This window comes from Anabrus simplex, chromosome 1 (genome assembly GCF_040414725.1).
Source record: "Anabrus simplex isolate iqAnaSimp1 chromosome 1, ASM4041472v1, whole genome shotgun sequence".
Lineage (NCBI taxonomy): Eukaryota > Metazoa > Arthropoda > Insecta > Orthoptera > Tettigoniidae > Anabrus > Anabrus simplex.
Window position 1 is genome coordinate 1,388,018,312 of NC_090265.1, and position 18,003 is coordinate 1,388,036,314.

An 18,003-nucleotide genomic window follows, 5' to 3' on the forward strand; every position below is an offset into this window, starting at 1 on the left:
GCTTTGCATTATTATATAGGACGGTTCACCAAGGATCTTTGTTCAGCATATGATAGGGATGCATTTGTCGACTTTTGTTGCTGTATTTGCATGAGAAAATGCATACACTAACAATTGAGAACCTGTACAGTCTATCACATTGTCAATAAAAATTTCTACAGGGCCAAATTGAGTTAGGATGCTATACCAGTGACACATTAAAGTCTGCCATCTGTCCAGATCTGTTATATAGTATCACACAATCCCCACTTTTCATCATTGTGATATCTTTCATTTCGTGATGTGACCGCCTGCCTCGACACATGTCTTCTGAGTATTGTTATTCTGGATAGTAAGTTCTCATCTTGTAGGCTTATGTCTCCATTCTGGAGACAAAATTGTGTGTATAATTTTCTTCCCAATCCTTTCTATTGATGTCTTCTCCCACTCCTCCTTATTGTCCTCTGCTGGGCAGTGAGTATCCAGTTGCTTTCTTCATGGCATTGGATGTCATCTCTCCATCTGGTAGGTGATTGCCAACACTCCTTCTCGATTCTTGTGGTCTCCACTCCATCAGACCCTTTTGTCTACTCTGAGGTACTCTTAGCTGCATGGCTTTCCTACCTTCACTTCAGTCTTACCACTTGCTCCACCATGTCGACGACTCAATTCCTCGTGATCTGCTTGTTTTAGACTCAATCTCTCAGGCTGATTCGCAGCATATAGTGCCCCATCACTCTCTGACAGACTTGGAGGAGGTTTGTGCTGTTCATTAAAGTAACAGTTTCAAGGCTATACATCGCGACTGGTAGAATGCACATATTGTTGAGGTTCATCGGCACCTTGTAATAACGCTACCAATACTGTCGGGGCGACGACATGATTAAATTTATATTTTGATATACCACAATGAAATAAAATGTACCATAATTGATAAGACAACGTTAGGTGATCAAACGTGCTTAATAAAATATAATAAGAAGTAGGCTATGATGAGGAAAATCGCGTAGTAAGGAAGGAACTAGGCCCAAAAGAAGATGACCATAATAACAGTGCAAAATAATATATACACTGACTGACAGAGCAAATGCAACACCAAGGAGGAGTGGTTCGAAAGGGATGAAAGTTGGGGAAAAAACAGAGACGGCACGGACGAATAATTGATGTTTATTTCAAATCGATATGCAGGTTACACAATGCGCACGGCATCGACTCAGTAGGATGTAGGACCACCGCGAGCGGCGATGCACGCAAAAACACGTCGAGGTACAGAGTCAATAAGAGTGCGGATGGTGTCCTGAGGGATGGTTCTCCATTCTCTGTCAACCATTTGCCACAGTTGGTCGTCCATACGAGGCTGGGGCAGAGTTTGCAAACGGCGTCCAATGAGATCCCACACGTGTTCGATTGGTGAGAGATCCGGAGAGTACGCTGGCCACGGAAGCATCTGTACACCTCGTAGAGCCTGTTGGGAGATGCGAGCAGTGTGTGGGCGGGCATTATCCTGCTGAAACAGAGCATTGGGCAGCCCCTGAAGGTACGGGAGTGCCACCGGCCGCAGCACATCCTGCACGTAGCGGTGGGCATTTAACATGCCTTGAATACGCACTAGAGGTGACGTGGAATCATACGCAATAGCGCCCCAAACCATGATGCCGCGTTGTCTAGCGGTAGGGCGCTCCACAGTTACGGCCGGATTTGACCTTTCTCCACGCCGACGCCACACGCGTCTGCGGTGACTATCACTGACAGAACAGAAGCGTGACTCATCGGAGAACACGACGTTCCGCCATTCCCTCATCCAAGTCGCTCTAGCCCGGCACCATGCCAGGCGTGCACGTCTATGCTGTGGAGTCAATGGTAGTCTTCTGAGCGGACGCCGGGAGTGCAGGCCTCCTTCAACCAATCGACGGGAAATTGTTCTGGTCGATATTGGAACAGCCAGGGTGTCTTGCACATGCCGAAGAATGGAGGTTGACGTGGCGTGCGGGGCTGCCACTGCTTGGCGGCGGATGCGCCGATCCTCGCGTGCTGACGTCACTCGGGCTGTGCCTGGACCCCTCGCACGTGCCACATGTCCCTGCGCCAACCATCGTCGCCACAGGCGCTGCACCGTGGACACATCCCTATGGGTATCGGCTGCGATTTGACGAAGCGACCAACCTGCCCTTCTCAGCCCGATCACCATACCCCTCGTAAAGTCGTCTGTCTGCTGGAAATGCCTCCGTTGACGGCGGCCTGGCATTCTTAGCTATACACGTGTCCTGTGGCACACGACAACACGTTCTACAATGACTGTCGGCTGAGAAACCACGGTACGAAGTGGGCCATTCGCCAACGCCGTGTCCCATTTATCGTTCGCTACGTGCGCAGCACAGCGGCGCATTTCACATCATGAGCATACTTCAGTGACGTCAGTCTACCCTGCAATTGGCATAAAGTTCTGACCACTCCTTCTTGGTGTTGCATTTGCTCTGTCAGTCAGTGTAAATATATTTTAACAACCATAAGTTAACAAAAAATTTGGAAATGGAAGAAAAATCTAAAAAAAAGATGTGCCACATTTACAAAAGTATACAATATGCATCAAAACCAGAACCCTGAAAAGAAAAGGGACGCATGGGAAGGGAAAGGGGACTAGGATGAGAAAGGATCTTCTTCACCGGGTAATTGAATAGTTTAGTAGTAGCAATAGATCATAAATGAGAACTGAAGAAGCTTCCTTTTTGCAAATAGTCCGTAGCGCAGTTCATAAGTAGAAAAAGCCTATGTGAAAGTTTTTAAAGCGAAGCATTGCCACTCGACTGAGTAAAGTATTTATAACAGGCAAATGCCAGAATGAAGGTAAAGTCCAAATGTAAACAAATGCGTTATAAGCCTTGCTCACCGAGTTGCAGCAGATAATGTCCAGCTGAAGTTGACATAATAACACAGCACAGTTGTTAGCGTGTGTAATCCACCACTCCACCACGTAAGCCCGACTCAAGGATGGATGGGTGGAGAGGGCAATTTAAGGAGGAAAGGAACTTTCCAGAAATGAAGCAAAGGCTATACACACTAGCGAGTTCTAGAAAGAACAAAGTCATGTGGTGCACAGTACACAAGCACGGCAAAGTGTAGCACAGCTGACGTAATCAGTGGAGTTGACAGTAGATGAGCAATGTACATCATGCGGCGAGCGTGGAGTAGAAGCAAGCAGCGCCAAGCAAGGTAGGGAAACGTAGAGTATATACGGAGATCGTAATAATATTCCCCACATGCCGGCGAAAGCGAAGCGTCCAAAGATGAAGAAGCGTGCAGATGAAGTAGGGAGAGTAGCAGAGCATCCAGGAAGCAAACGGAGCATGCAGACGAAGTAGCAGCGTGTAGGTGATGGAGCGACGAAAGCGTAGCGGTCTTCACGAGTGGCGCCAACTCGAAAGAGCGAAGTTCGTACGCTAGAAGCAGAAAACAGACGGCGAAAGACAGAGTACCCAATGAAGAAAAGAGGCAATGAAGAAAGAAACTGGAAGAGATGGGAAGGACTAGAACAAAGGATGATGGCGAGGAGGATGGAGAGAGAGATGAGGATGAGAAAAATGAATACGAGGATGACAAGAAACTGGACCGGTCCAAAAATAAAGGGTTCGTAAGTTAACACAGTTTTTAGTTATAGATACACATATTACAAAAAGGTACAATATTTAAAAAAATATGGCAAATATATATGTAGCACAAAGATATATAACAATTTAGTGGCAGATACATGAAAGGAATTCCATGAGAGCAAAAAAAAAGAAAAGGTTTATCAAACCTCTCATGGGGAATGCGGGTCGTGACGGAGTGACGGAGCACAGCATCGAGGAGCAAGAATATAACAAAAAGAAATTGGTCAAAATTCAAAGGACCCAAAAATAATATATGTATATAACGACTGAACAGCGCTAGGAAAGAGAGACCCGAACAAAGATGGGTATAAAACAAGAAGTATCAATCCGGGAAGAAAATCAATTCCCAAGAAAAGGAAAAGGGAAAAGGGTGGGGAAAGAAAGAAAAAGGAGAAAAATATATTATTTATCAGAAATAGAAGTATTGAATTTCTTTAGCTGAGAGATATGCACACGTTTGACATCAACAGGAACAGAAGTTGACTGTAAAAGGGCATTAGCAGGGGTAGGCAAAGAAATAATGCGAAATGGGCCTAACCAGCGGGAAGCTAATTTCGCAGAAATCTGGTCACTAGCAGAACTTTGGGGATGGTTACGTAAAAGAACCAAATCACCTAGTTTAAAGGTAGAGGGATGATGACGGAAATCATGAGTTTTCTTGGAGAGAAGTTGAGCAGCTTGAAGATTGGAAAGAGCTTCTGACCAAAGAGATGGAAGAGATTGAGAATCATCTGATTCTAAAAGGGGATGAAGATCCCAAGAGAGTGACAAAGGGGTGTGAAGATCACAACCCAGAAACAATTTAGCAGGAGTGAATCAGGTGGAAGAATTTACACTGGAATTAAAGGCAAGAACTAAATCAGAAAGATTAAGTTCCCAGTCCTTATGATAGGAGGAATGAAAAATGGAAAGAGCAATTTTAAGATTTCTGTGATGGCGTTCGACACTGTTAGCCTGAGGATAATAAGGAGAAATATTGATCTTCTTAATTCCAAGTTGAAAGCACCTTTGAAAGAAAGCTTTCGAGGTAAAGATAGATGCATTGTCAGAAACTAAATTTGAAGGCAAACCGATAAGAGGAAATATGACGTTGGAAAGAAGATTGATAACAATAGAAGAAGCCCAATAAAGAAAAAATATAGGTGTTACCACGTGATGAACGAACAAGAGGTCCGACCAGGTAAATGGTAGGTGGGGGGAAGAGCAGAATGAAGGCCAGCAGATCTAGAATTGAGAGGTTTAGCTAACTGACAGGGTTGACAGGTGGAAACGTAGTGACGGACAGAACTACGCAAATTAGGCCAAAAATAAAGAGAGGCAATGCGGGCGTAAGTTTTAGCAAATCCAAAATACCCGCCTACAGGAGAAGAATGATAATAGGAGAGTATCATAGGCTGTAAAATAGAAGGGACGACAACTCTGGGAGAAGACTTAGGTGTGGGTTTGAAGAGAAGTAGACCTTTAGAGAAAACAAAAGGACCACGATAAGAAGGGTCAGAAAGCAAAGCCTTCGTTTTAACACAAAAATCATCATGAAGTTGATGAGATTGACAGGATTGAAAAGATAATGGAAAATCAATCAAAGAACAAATTAAAGTACCCAAAGGCGGTGAATCAGAGGAGGGAAGAGACTGAGAAGTAGGAAGAAAAGAAGAAACATCAGAGGGGGAAGGATCAAAAAGACGAGATAGAGCATCAGCAACACAATTCTGAGTACTAGAGATAAATTTAATAGAAAATTTAAAACGGGAAAGACGGAGCAACCAGCGGCCAGTTTTGCCGATTTTAGGGGCATTAGAAAGGAGCCAAGAAAGGGCTTGGTTATCAGTTTTGACGAGAAATTCCTTGTGATCAAGGTAGTCAGAGAAATGTTCTAGAGTCGTGACTAAAGCTAAAGCTTCTCGCTCATAGATAGAGTAAGTGCGTTCGGCAGGTGAAAGTAATTTACTAAAATAAGCAATAGGTAGAGGGGTATCCTGAACAATTTGATGAAGAACTCCAGAAATAGCATGATCAGAAGCATCAGTGTGGACCTCGCAAGGTAAAGAAAAATCGGGAAACTGTAGAATGGGAGCTTTAACAAGAAGAGATTTAAGGGTAGAAAAAGCCTGTTCTTGAGTAGAAGTCCAAAGAAATTTAACACCCTTACGTTTAAGATAGTGCAATGGTTCAGCAATGTGAGAAAAATTGGGAATAAAACGGTTATAAAAAGAAACCATACCAAGAAAAGTACGTAGTTGTTTGATGTTTTTAGGAGGAGAAAGTTGAGTAATAGCAGCAGTACGATCAGGATCAACAGAAACGCCTTGAGAAGAAATGATATGACCTAAAAATTTTACGGAGGTTTGGGCAAGAGAGAGCTTGGAAGGGTTAATAGTGAGACCAGCAGTACGAAGACGAGAGAGTACTTCAGTAAGATGAGAGACATGAGAATCAAAATCAGGAGAAAATATCAATAAATCGTCGACATAGGGATAAAGATATTTATATTTAATGTCCGAAAAAAGGGAGTCAACAAGGCGTTGCATGACTTGAGAACCGACGTTAAGACCGAAAGGCAACTTAGTAAATTGATAGAGGCCATTAGGGGTAATAAAGGCAGTAAGTTTAGAACTAGCCGCATCAAGAGGAATTTGGTGAAAGGCAGAGTTGCAATCAAAAATAGAAAAATATTTGGCATTAGTAAAAAACTGAAAGGCGTTTTGTAACTTAGGTAGAGGATAGGCATCATATTGAATCTTATTATTGAGATGACGGTAATCAACTACGAAACGCGTAGAATTGTCAGGCTTATTAACCAGAAAGGCAGGAGAAGCATAATTGGAGGTAGAAGGGATAATAGTGCCATCAGTTAGCATTTGGGATATATGCCGTTCCAAAAGTTGCATACGAGGTGGACTAAGATGGTAAGGGGGGGATCTGACGGGAGAGTGGTCCAAAAGATCAATGTGGGCCTCATAATTGCGAACAGTACCAAGTTGTTCCGTAACGACGTCAGAAAATTCATCAAGAAGTGAAGTTAAGACTTCCTGTTGAGACTGAGTAACATAAATATGCGGGTGAGGAAAACGGAACGACGTAGGGTAATCAGAAGGATTAATCAACGGAATATTAGTTACAGAATCAAAGTGAAAAGAGAAGGAAGAAGTGTGAGAGTGGAGAATGAGACCAGTATGAGAAAAAAAATTATAACCTAGTATAAGGGGAATAGGAAGATCCTGAGCAACATAAAAAGGAAAAGACCAAGAAAATTTAGAAATCTTAACTGTAAGAATAAGTTGACCCAAAATATTTAAGGGGTGACGTGAGATAGAAGTGCAGAATAAATCCGAAGAATGTAATTGCAGATGAGGGTGTAATTGCAGTAGCTGTTGGAAAAACGAGGAACTGATAAGTGAAAGAGAGGCCCCAGAATCTAACAAAGCAATAGAAGGAATATTCTGAAGTAGAGTCAGAATGTAAGAAGATGGAGTCGAGCACAAAACAGCAGATGGCAGATTTTCCCCCATGGACCGAATGCTGCCTACACACGGCGGGAGGGAGCGTTTCCTGAACGTGGAGTGGGACAATTACGACAAGATGACCTCGGCCTTGACAGCGGAAACAAGAAAGCGAAGAGACGGGCGGAGGAGTAAGAGAAGAGGAAGGAGAAGAAGAGGGAAGGGGAGAAGAAAAAGCAGGAAGAGGAGGGGGAACAGAAGCATTATACGAAGCATTACTGTAGGAATTAAAGGTATCCATTTGAGCTAGATGATAAAGATGAGAAATAGAAGTAGGAGGAGAAAAGGGGTTAATTAAAAGTTGAAACGGAGGGGCAGCATAAAAACGAACAAGCGAAATGATTTCTTGAGGATGTTCAGAGAGAGCAAGAACGTCAGCAAAGGTGATAAGAGAATCTAAAAAGTCATAAGTGGGTTCGTCAGGGCGTTGATGACGACGTAAGAATACCGAGCTTAATTGTTGGCGAACTTCATAGGGAAGAAAATAATTATGCACAAGAGAGCGGAATTGAAACCAATCAGAACAAGCAGACATATGTTGTAACAAGAAATCGCTGGAGTGGCCAGTAGTTTTAGGATACAAAAGGGAAAGCAGTTGAGAAAATGGAGCCAGATTCAATTTTTAAAAAATTCCGAGCAGAAAACAACCAAAGGGTGAGTACACGCGGATGCGTAGAAGTGAGCTGGGGGACTAAGTCGACAGAAGTCTTAATAAGATGAAAATTTATAGCATCGGACTGAGAAGAAGTAGAAAAGGATTAGAAGATTCATACAGAAATTGCGGAGACGGAGTAGAGGGTGGTGTAGGCTGAGGGGTGGCGATTGACAGAGCGAAGTTTTGTCAGGCGGAAGGAAAGCCATATAATCCCTAAAGGGTGCTTTCGTTGGTGAAGAAGTGGCAAAGGATAACTCAGAAGACGAAACAGAATCTGTAGAAGAAGAAGAACTAGTAGAAAGTAAATCATAAGTAAGAAAAGGGTTTGGAGCAGACAAATTAAGAGGAGCAGAAGAAGAAGTAGAAGAAGTGTCAGATTGATAAGGAGAAAAATTATCAGAAAAACAAGCCATCATAAAAAGACACAAAAGGCAAAGAAAAAGAAAAGACAGGAATCGAACCCGAGTCGATCTGCTACCAATACTGTAATAACGCTACCAATACTGTCAGGGCGATGACATGATTAAATTTATATTTTGATATACCACAATGAAATAAAATGTACCATAATTGATAAGACAACGTTAGGTGATCAAACGTGCTTAATAAAATATAATAAGAAGTAGGCTATGATGAGGAAAATCGCGTATTAAGGAAGGAACTAGGCCCAAAAGAAGATGACCAGAATAACAGTGCAAAATAATATATAAATATATTTTAACAAAAAATTTGGAAATGGAAGAAAAATCTAAAAAAAGATGTGCCACATTTACAAAAGTAAACAATATGCATCGAAACCAAAACCCTGAAAAGAAAAGGGACGCATGGGAAGGGAAAGGGGACTAGGATGAGAAAGGATCTTCTTCACCGGGTAATTGAATAGTTCAGCAGTAGCAATAGATCATAAATGAGAACTGAAGAAGCTTCCTTTTTGCAAATAGTCCGTAGCGCAGTTCATAAGTAGAAAAAGCCTATGTGAAAGTTTTTAAAGCGAAGCATTGCCACTCGACTGAGTAAAGTATTTATAACAGGCAAATGCCAGAATGAAGGTAAAGTCCAAATGTAAACAAATGCGTTATAAGCCTTGCTCACCGAGTTGCAGCAGATAATGTCCAGCTGAAGTTGACATAATAACACAGCACAGTTGTTAGCGTGTGTAATCCACCACTCCGCCACGTAAGCCCGACTCAAGGATGGATGGGCGGAGAGGGCAATTTAAGGAGGAAAGGAACTTTCCAGAAACGAAGCAAAGGCTATACATACTAGCGAGTTCTAGAAAGAACAAAGTCATGTGGTGCACAGTACACAAGCACGGCAAAGTGTAGCACAGCTGACGTAATCAGTCGAGTTGACAGTAGATGAGCAATGTACATCATGCGGCGAGCGTGGAGTAGAAGCAAGCAGCGCCAAGCAAGGTAGGGAAACATAGAGTATATACGGAGATCGTAATAACCTGCAGATTTTTCAAGATGTAGCCAAGTCTGCTGCAAGCTGCCCAGGTTTGGCCGATTTTTCTTGTAATCTCTGCCGTCTGGTTGTCCCTCCCTTGTTTAATGTTATTCTCCAGGTATATGTAATTCTCAACGTTTTTAAGTATTTGATTATCAAGTGTGCAAGGATAACTCATACACTGAGCGGCATGAAAAGTGCAACACCCAGTAAATGATCTGTAATTATTGTTAATTACCTATTTAATCAAAGTGAACCACTTAAACCAATTTTTTAAGATGGGGTATGTTATTGGTGTTGCTTTGCGAGCAAACAATGAAGTGTTGATTGTGTATTGCACTAGCCTCAATTGTGTTTTCCCTGCGCAACCTGGAACACACATCTCTGGATGCAAGCCAATAATGTTTTCCTGCTTTTGTAGTGCTTATTTTTGTACCTTTAATTGTTCCCCTTTCAATCACACATATTTGTAGAATCTTTCTGTAATTGTCTTAATCAGCTTTCTGGAGTAAACATGCCATTAAGCCCTGAACAAGCTGTGAAAGCTGTTGTTTTGATGGAGGATGGTTGCAGCATGCATTACATTGCAGAAGTGTTGAGGACTACACCTTCCACGATTTTCACAACTGTACGAAAGTACAGGGAAACTGGAGGCTTTGCAAGGAGATCAGAATCAGGCCCGAGAAGAGCAACATCGGAGAGAGGTGACCGCTTCTTACAACTTCAAGTTCTCCGCAGCCGTTGAAGCATGAAATTGACTCCACCAAGTTCAAGGGGTCAATGTTAGTGAGAGAACCATTCAAAGAAGATGGAAGAAGCCAATCTTAAGTACAAAAGACCTGCTACAGGTGTGGAACTCACCAGAGAGCATCGCACAGCTCGACTACGTTTAGCAAGGGAACATCTTGACTGGACAGTACAACAATGGGATCAAGTGTTGTTCACCAATGAGTCACAGTTTGGCCTCCGATCATCTGATGGAAGAGACAGAGTCTGGAGAAGGCCAGACCTTTTCAGGGTGGTTCTGCGATGGTGTGGGCAGGAATCAGTACAGCCGCAAGGACGGATTTGATCTTCATGGAGAAGGAGAGCCTTACCGTACATCGGTCTGTGGAGGAAATCCTTTTGGAGCATGTCGTGCCTTTCACTCCATTTATTGGTGCTGATTTTACACTAATGCACGATAATGCACGCCCACGTGTTGCAAGAATTGTGCAAGAGTTCTAGGATGAAACAGGGATTCGTGCTATGGCTTGGCCTGATCGAAACCCTGATTTGAATCCTATTGAGCATGTTTGGGACCAGCTGGAGAGAAGAGCCCATCAGCACTATGCAGAGACCCTACAGGACCTACAGAATGCCCTCCTGGAAGAATGAGAGATGATTCCTCAACAGGACATTACCGCATTAATCAGGAGTATGCCTGAAAGTTTGAATGCCATCATTGGTGCAAGAGGTGGCAATACACGCTTTTGAAGATGCAAACAGGGGTCCCCAAGATCATCTCCGAGGTCTGTGAAGTCTATAACATCAAAACAGAAGTGCTTACTTTTATGAGCTTACTCTTTTTTTCTTGATATGTGCATTTCTGGCTTAATTTGTTCAGTTTGTCTATAATCATCTTTTCTTTTCATTGTAGACACTTAGATGGGAACATACCACAATATTCTAACATAAGATAGTGGATTAGTGTCATAAAAGTTTAATAAATTTAAAATAAATTTCAGTTTTGAAAGAACTTGAAGTGTTGCATTTTTCGTGCCGCTCAATGTATGTTGTTGAGGCTCATCCTCAGACCAACTGCTTGGGAGACTTCTTTGAGTCCTTGAAGCATCAATTCTGGTTCCTCACGACTGCTGCTGACGAGTATGATGTTGATGATGTGCAGATCGTTGAGATATGTACAATCAATGCTAATACCCTTTTGATCTCTTGACAGTCTTTTGAATACATTTTCTAATGTCAGGGTGGATAGCTTAGGTGACATTGTATCTCCCTGTCTTAAGCCTCTATTGACAGGAACGTTTCCAGTCGCCCAGTCTTCTCCAATTTTTACATGAAGAGTTGCATGGTCATAAATGTATTTATGAGATTAGAGTACCTGGAGTCAATACATGAATTGTTCATCGCATCTAGCACTACCCATCTCACTACCAAATCAAATGCCTTCTGATAATCTACAGAAGCCGTGTGAAGAGGAATGTTGTGCTATGTAAAATTTTTCATTGGAGTGCATAGAACTTGAATATTGTCAGTTGTGTTCCGCTCCATGGTTAAATGGTGTGCGTGCGCGCATGTGTGTGCACGCGCGTGCTTATGTTATTTTGTGTCATGTTACTTCTAGTTTGTAATGGTAGTTTCTATTGTGATTATGTTATTATGTGTCATATTACTTCTAGTTTGTAAGATAAGATTATGAATATTTTTCTAATATGTAGGCCTACACTGTTAAAGAATTGTGGTTAAATGTAAGAGAGGACCATGAGTCCTAACTTCGCCAGTACATACAAAGGCATATTTAACAATAATAATAATAATAATAATAATTATTATTATTATTATCATCATTATCTAAAGGCTTCGCCTTGTCGCTGCAACCATTGATCTCTTCTCTCTGCGATCCTTTTCATCTCTCCATAACCTTGGCATCCCATCATCTCAACTACCTCTTCAATGATCTTCTTCCGTGGTGTCCCTCTGCCTTTCTTTCCCATCACCTTGCCTTCGAACAAGTTCTTTATGAAGTTATTATGCCGGAGAATTATTATTGTTATTATAATAATATACCAGGTCAAAGGGGAGAATCCTTCCTAATGAAACTGTCTATCAAGAGATTGACCCAGTTACAAGCACAGTGAAAAAGAAAATAATCTTGTATTTCTTTCATATCTTGTGACTGTCAGGAATCAGGATTTTACAACTAGTGACGAGAAATCTTCGAAGGAAGACAGGAGCACAATAGATCCACAAAATTCAGCAAGATCTCAAAGCAGTTGTACTCTAGATAGCAGATGCAGAGAACAGATATAAAATAATCACCCTTCTTAAGACTAACAAAAATTTTCAGCAGAAATGGCACATAGAATAGCTATAGAGATTGCAGATGAATTAAGAAAATTTCAGTTGGAATAAATTAAAAAATATTGGACAGATCGCAAGAACCAAACAGTACTACCTTCAAAGAGAAGGTGAATGTGGAACAACTCAAGTGATCCTGTGTGTCCAATGAAGTTAATAATATACAGCTCACTTGAAATTAGGGCCTTATACAGTATTCTACTAAATTATTAGTGTGCAGAAATCATGATGATGAGTCATGAACAGCTAAGCCACTCTGAACTTTACATTTTTTAAATGTCACTGGGCATTACTCTTCGGTTGTTATTTTCACAGTAAGTATAACCCTTTTCAACCAATTTACACTCAATAAAATTATCATAAACATAATTATAACTCACTGTGATCAAGAATAACATAATAAACCTTGAATCTATTCGTATAATGTAATTGTTTTTGGTAAGATACAACAGAAAGGTGCCCAGCAACAAATGTAAGTAATAAGTATGAAAATATGTACTGTTTATCAAATTAACCCAAATAAACACAAAAATCCACTCTGAAGCACTTTGTACACAGAGACGCTCATTAAAAGACACAACTCCACTTGGGGAGATATTAAATAAAGGACAAAAAATGTTCAACAATATATAGAAATACAAAAAGCCTCATTAAATTACAAATACTCACACCAAGTACCATACTGATGCAGGTTATCTGATAGACTGTGCATGCCGTAAGTACACAAGTCCAAGTTCCACCGTTAGCAGCCCTGAAGATGGTTTTCCATTTTCACATTAGGCAAATGTTTGGTTTGTACCTTTTAAGCTGATGACCACTACCATCCCAGTCCTCAGTTCTGTCCCATTGTTGCTGAAAACCTCATTGTCAGTGTGATGTCAGAGAACAAAAACAAATTCTGTGGTACATACAGCTCATTGAAAGCCTTCACCTGCTCAGACAGCTGCTGCCCAGTGAGTTGGCTCACAGATAGTTAAGTACCACATGGTCAGCATGATTGCAGCCTCAGCTGTATAGTTTAGCTTTCTTAAGCATATGTACTGTTTCTCATCTCAGAAAGTCTCAGAAGGCTGATTACCACTCCCAGTTGAGAATTAAAATCCCTGGATCAAGTCTGAGTCAATGTTCTTATCAGACTTAAAGATTTTAGACAATTACTTCCATCAGAGCAACTTTAAACCAAACCCTCAGAAAATCTGTGCCTACTTTCCACTTGCAGAAAAGAAGTGCTGGGTATAAGCCAACCATACCATTCAGAGAAGAGAATCTACAGTGTAGTAATCCAAAATACCTTGGAGTCACCCTAGACAGATCCGTGACGTACAATATTCACTTCTCTAATGTGTCAGACTAGGAATAACATCCTTCAAAAGCTTGCAGGCACCTCTTGGGGTGCTAATGCCCAAGTCCCAAGATCCACTGCACTTGCACTTTCTTATTCCATCACTCTGTACTGTTGCTCAACCTGGCTTAACAGGATAATAGACACCCAGCTGAATCAAGCAATGTGCATCATTGCAGGGTGCATCTGACCAACAAACACTCTCTGACTTTTCTCCCCTAGTCACATACCACCTCCATCCATAAGATCATAGTCATTGCTTAACTTATGGAAGAAAATAGAAAACAGTCATCGCCTCCCTATGCATTCTGACATTGCAGCTTCCTTGGTTAAATGACTGAAATCCAGACACCATTCTTGGGGTACTGCAATCAATCTACAGGACAGCTCTTTCATTGTATCAGACATCTGGAAAGAACAATGTCAACAGCAATCCTCATTACCCCGTCATTGTATCATTGAGAATCTCTTTGAATGCCCAGATGGATATCTCCTTCCCAGATGACAGTGGAGGACATTAAACAGAGTTGGACCAGCCAAAGTAAATAGAGAGCTACCCTGTTCAGATGGGGATGGAAGACTTCACCACAATGTGATCGCAGGAGAAGAGGAACAGACAATCGACCATTTTGCATTTGAGTCTCTTTTATGTCATTACAGAGGCTATCAAGGTTATCAAGTGAAGCTCTTCTCTGGCTCTCCAACATCATCGTCATTTCCGGTTTGTCCATTCACTGTATGGCCTTTGTAGATATTACCTCAAAGTCGTCCTGTGATCCACAGTACACTCTTCATGGCCATCCTGCAATGGTATCATGGATGGTTTAATTTGCTACCATGTTCAGAGTTTGGTGAAGTTTGCATGCCCCACTTGTAAAGCACTGAGCCACATCTTGCATGGTTTGTTTCGATTTTGTTCAGTGCAACCCATGTTTTGTGAGGGAGATAAAAAACCAGCTGGACGGTGCTTGGGGTTAAATATTATCTGCCACTCCTTGGAGCTATGCTGCACCATACAGATTAAAAGCTTCTTTTATCACTTCTTCCAAGTTCAAATCCATTCAGTGTGTTTAATGAAGTTTAATCCTTGTCCAGTGTATGATTTAGGTAAAAACCCGCCTGTTGAGAGGATAAGAACTCTGTAAGTAGAAACTCTTTGGGTCGCAGATCTTTGCCATAATTTGGTAAAGCAGCTTTTTTTTTTTTTTTTTTTGTAGTTATTTTCTTTTCTCTCTCTGTCGTACATCTTTTTCTACAGTTGTTAAAAAGGTGTACAATCAAGGTTCTTGTTATTTGTATCTTTGTATATTCTATCTGAAAATCATCCATTTCAGTAGCCTTTCCATTTCCTACGTCATGTTCTGTTTCTGTAAGCTAGAAAACTGAACTAACAAGGGAACCCAGCAACTTTTCCACTTCTGATTTTTATGAAACATAGTAATAATGCATGAGGTACAAATAACATTTTTGAAGTGGTTTGTTTCAGAGCTTTTTTCAATCATCATACTTCTTCATTATTGACTGTTATGCCTTTCAGTAGTCAGTCTGTATGCACTGTGAATTATAAAAACACCTCTATAATCCTCAGTTTTTAACCAGCTCTGTGGGCTCATTTAGTTCTACCCCCCTCTTATCCTTGAACTAGCTACCTGCCCCGGCTTTGCATGGGAGCAGTTATGAACAGTAGCATCTTCTGGACAAAGTAGCTGGGTGTTCAAACTAGCTGAAAACAGACATAAAAGTAAACTATAGAAGAACTTACCTCCATCCTCAAATTAATGCTCCTCTGAGTATGTGCAAACAAAAATTAGTATGTTAATGCAAGCTAACATATTTCTCCACCCAATATGTCCTGTGTATGAATGAAAGAATAATTTATGTTTTGTGATAACTATGGGGTAGTGATAAACTTACTGCACTGAGAAAACATGATAAAGAATCTGCCTGGTCAATATTATTCAAAAACAGTATGTAATATAAATCGTACATGTTTCAAGAACATATCATTCCCTTCTTCTGTAAAAGTCTTTTGATTAGTACAGTATTGAGAAGGCAGATTCTTTATCTCTTATTTTTTCAGTGCAGTAAGTTTATCACTGTAAGTAGCCAATAGGGACCAATAGACCATTAATATGGTCAAGTTTATAGATACCAACTATGGACTACATGCACAAACACATATATAGGAAAAGTAGAAATATAGTATAAAGAAATAATGATTCAATAATATTTATAATATACAAACATTGTACACGCAGCAGCAGAAATAATACTGCAACTCTCACACCCAAAATTACTCCGCAATGTTTTAACTGGTACTGGAGCTCTTCACTTACTAAAATGCTCACCAATACACAATCTCACCAAATCAGTAAATAATTCTAATCATATATAGTCATTCACTAAGTTGTAACAGTCTGGCTACAAAAGTAGAGCAATCATACAATAATCCTCCTGTTTATACCTTTATAATGCAACTTTCAAATTACGAACACAGCTTACACATGTTAACTCCACTAGTAAACACAAGAGGTACTGTAATTGAAATTATTAGGTGTCCACCTATTCAATACAGTGACATTTATTAGTGTGAATTAATCACGTAAGTTACTAGTTTCGGCACTTATGTCGTGCCATCATCAGCCAAAGAGTCAAATGAGGCAAACACACATAATCTTAACAATTTAAAACACATTATAACACCTGCAAAGATGATGTTAAAATAAAATTATGGTACAAGATGATGTTGCACTATAAGATAAAATCCTTTTAAAGATGATGACTATTTTATACAAATAATGTACAGTCCAGCTTGTATATCTTTTAGTCTAATCTTGTTGAATATATGCTGCAGAATTTTGTTGTCATGTGAGGTTGACACTTGTTTGATCCATAGTTTGGCGGTTCTGAAAGAATAAACGATCATGTAATGGACTTAGATCTTTTTTTTTTTTTTTGTTCCCACTTCAATATGGGGTTTGAAACCTTGAGCAACCTGTTTGACCGGCAGACATAGCTCAATACGGATCATGATGACATTTCTAAATATCAACAAAAGGTACTGTGTAATAAATGTTTGGCATGTGTTCATGCTGTCTGTGTGTACCAACTTAAGTTCAAGTCACTGAAAAGAATTGCACAAGTTTTAACCTAACATTTTCTGGGTAATAGTTTATATTCATATCTTGCAGTTACAGGCTATTTCATGAATCAGGTAGCATATTTTCTTTTTGAATTATAGAGTTCACTAACATTAGTGCCAATTTAATATTTGGTGGAGAACTAATTGTTGGGAACAGTACCCAGCATTATATATAATGCCAATCTTTTTAAAACTTAACCAATGAAAAACAACTGAAATTACCTTATATCCAAGTGTAGTAAAATAAAGCTGCTTGCTGAAAGAGTGGGACAAGAAAAATAATGTGACAGATCCTACATCATCTACTGCAACTACCAGTCTTTGCTCATAGTTTGGCTACATTGCACGCTCCTAGTATCAGTAGACAACAAAAGGTTTGACTCACAAACCTGGTCATATAACACATGGCTGTGACTGTGACAAATGCTGCCCTCTTTAGGGGTTCATGACAACTTGTACCTGTACAGGCCATGATCGCACAGAATCTGTGCTCCAAATTCCCATACGGGCAGCATTGCCCCTACACATCCCGCATATGCAATCTACCAAACTTTGTAATCCTCATGGCTTGTGATCATCTGGCAGGAGAATATTTGAATGCTTCCGCAGCAGAAATGGACATTTAACTACTGGATCAGCAAAACAACACTTAGCTGTTGGTTTTGCAAAATAATTATTAAATGTAAAGTTACCAAAATTGTGTGGGTGTTCACAAGCTCGTGTGATCTTATACACGAGACAGTACTGGTTGTGAATTTAAGTCAATAGGCTACTTTTAATCGAGGACTTAATAATATTCCTTGTATAAGACATCAGTCAATTTTGCTCCGGCAGTGAACGCAAAAAGATTTAGTTTTGATGTAACACGTGAGAGGGACATGTAAAGTTGTCCAGGAGAACAGTCTCCATTGAGATCAACTCCAGTCACACCAGGTGTACTTTGTACTTTGTTTATTGTTATGCCAAAGCAAACTCTTGTTGGGAATTGGACTAGTTTGAAATCAAAGGCAAATCTGAAGGAATCATAGTGCTTCTTGGTATTAAGACAGTTTCCTCTGTGCCACAGCCAATTAAAATATTAGCTTCACTCAAACAGTTTTTCAAAGTTTTCACTACCAATCACGTCCCATTGCATTACTATAGTGGGTGTAGATTATGTAACAATATAATAGGCATCCCTTCTTTCAAAATCAACTTGTCTAGTGGCAAGT

At 40.4% G+C, this 18,003-nt stretch overlaps 1 protein-coding gene across 2 annotated transcripts in view; it reads left to right on the forward strand.

Annotated features, from left to right (window-relative positions):
- Positions 1-18,003, forward strand: part of LOC136878923 (autophagy-related protein 16-1) — a 415,189-nt gene that overhangs the window by 107,831 nt on the left and 289,355 nt on the right. The gene's annotated exons all lie outside the window — the stretch shown is intronic.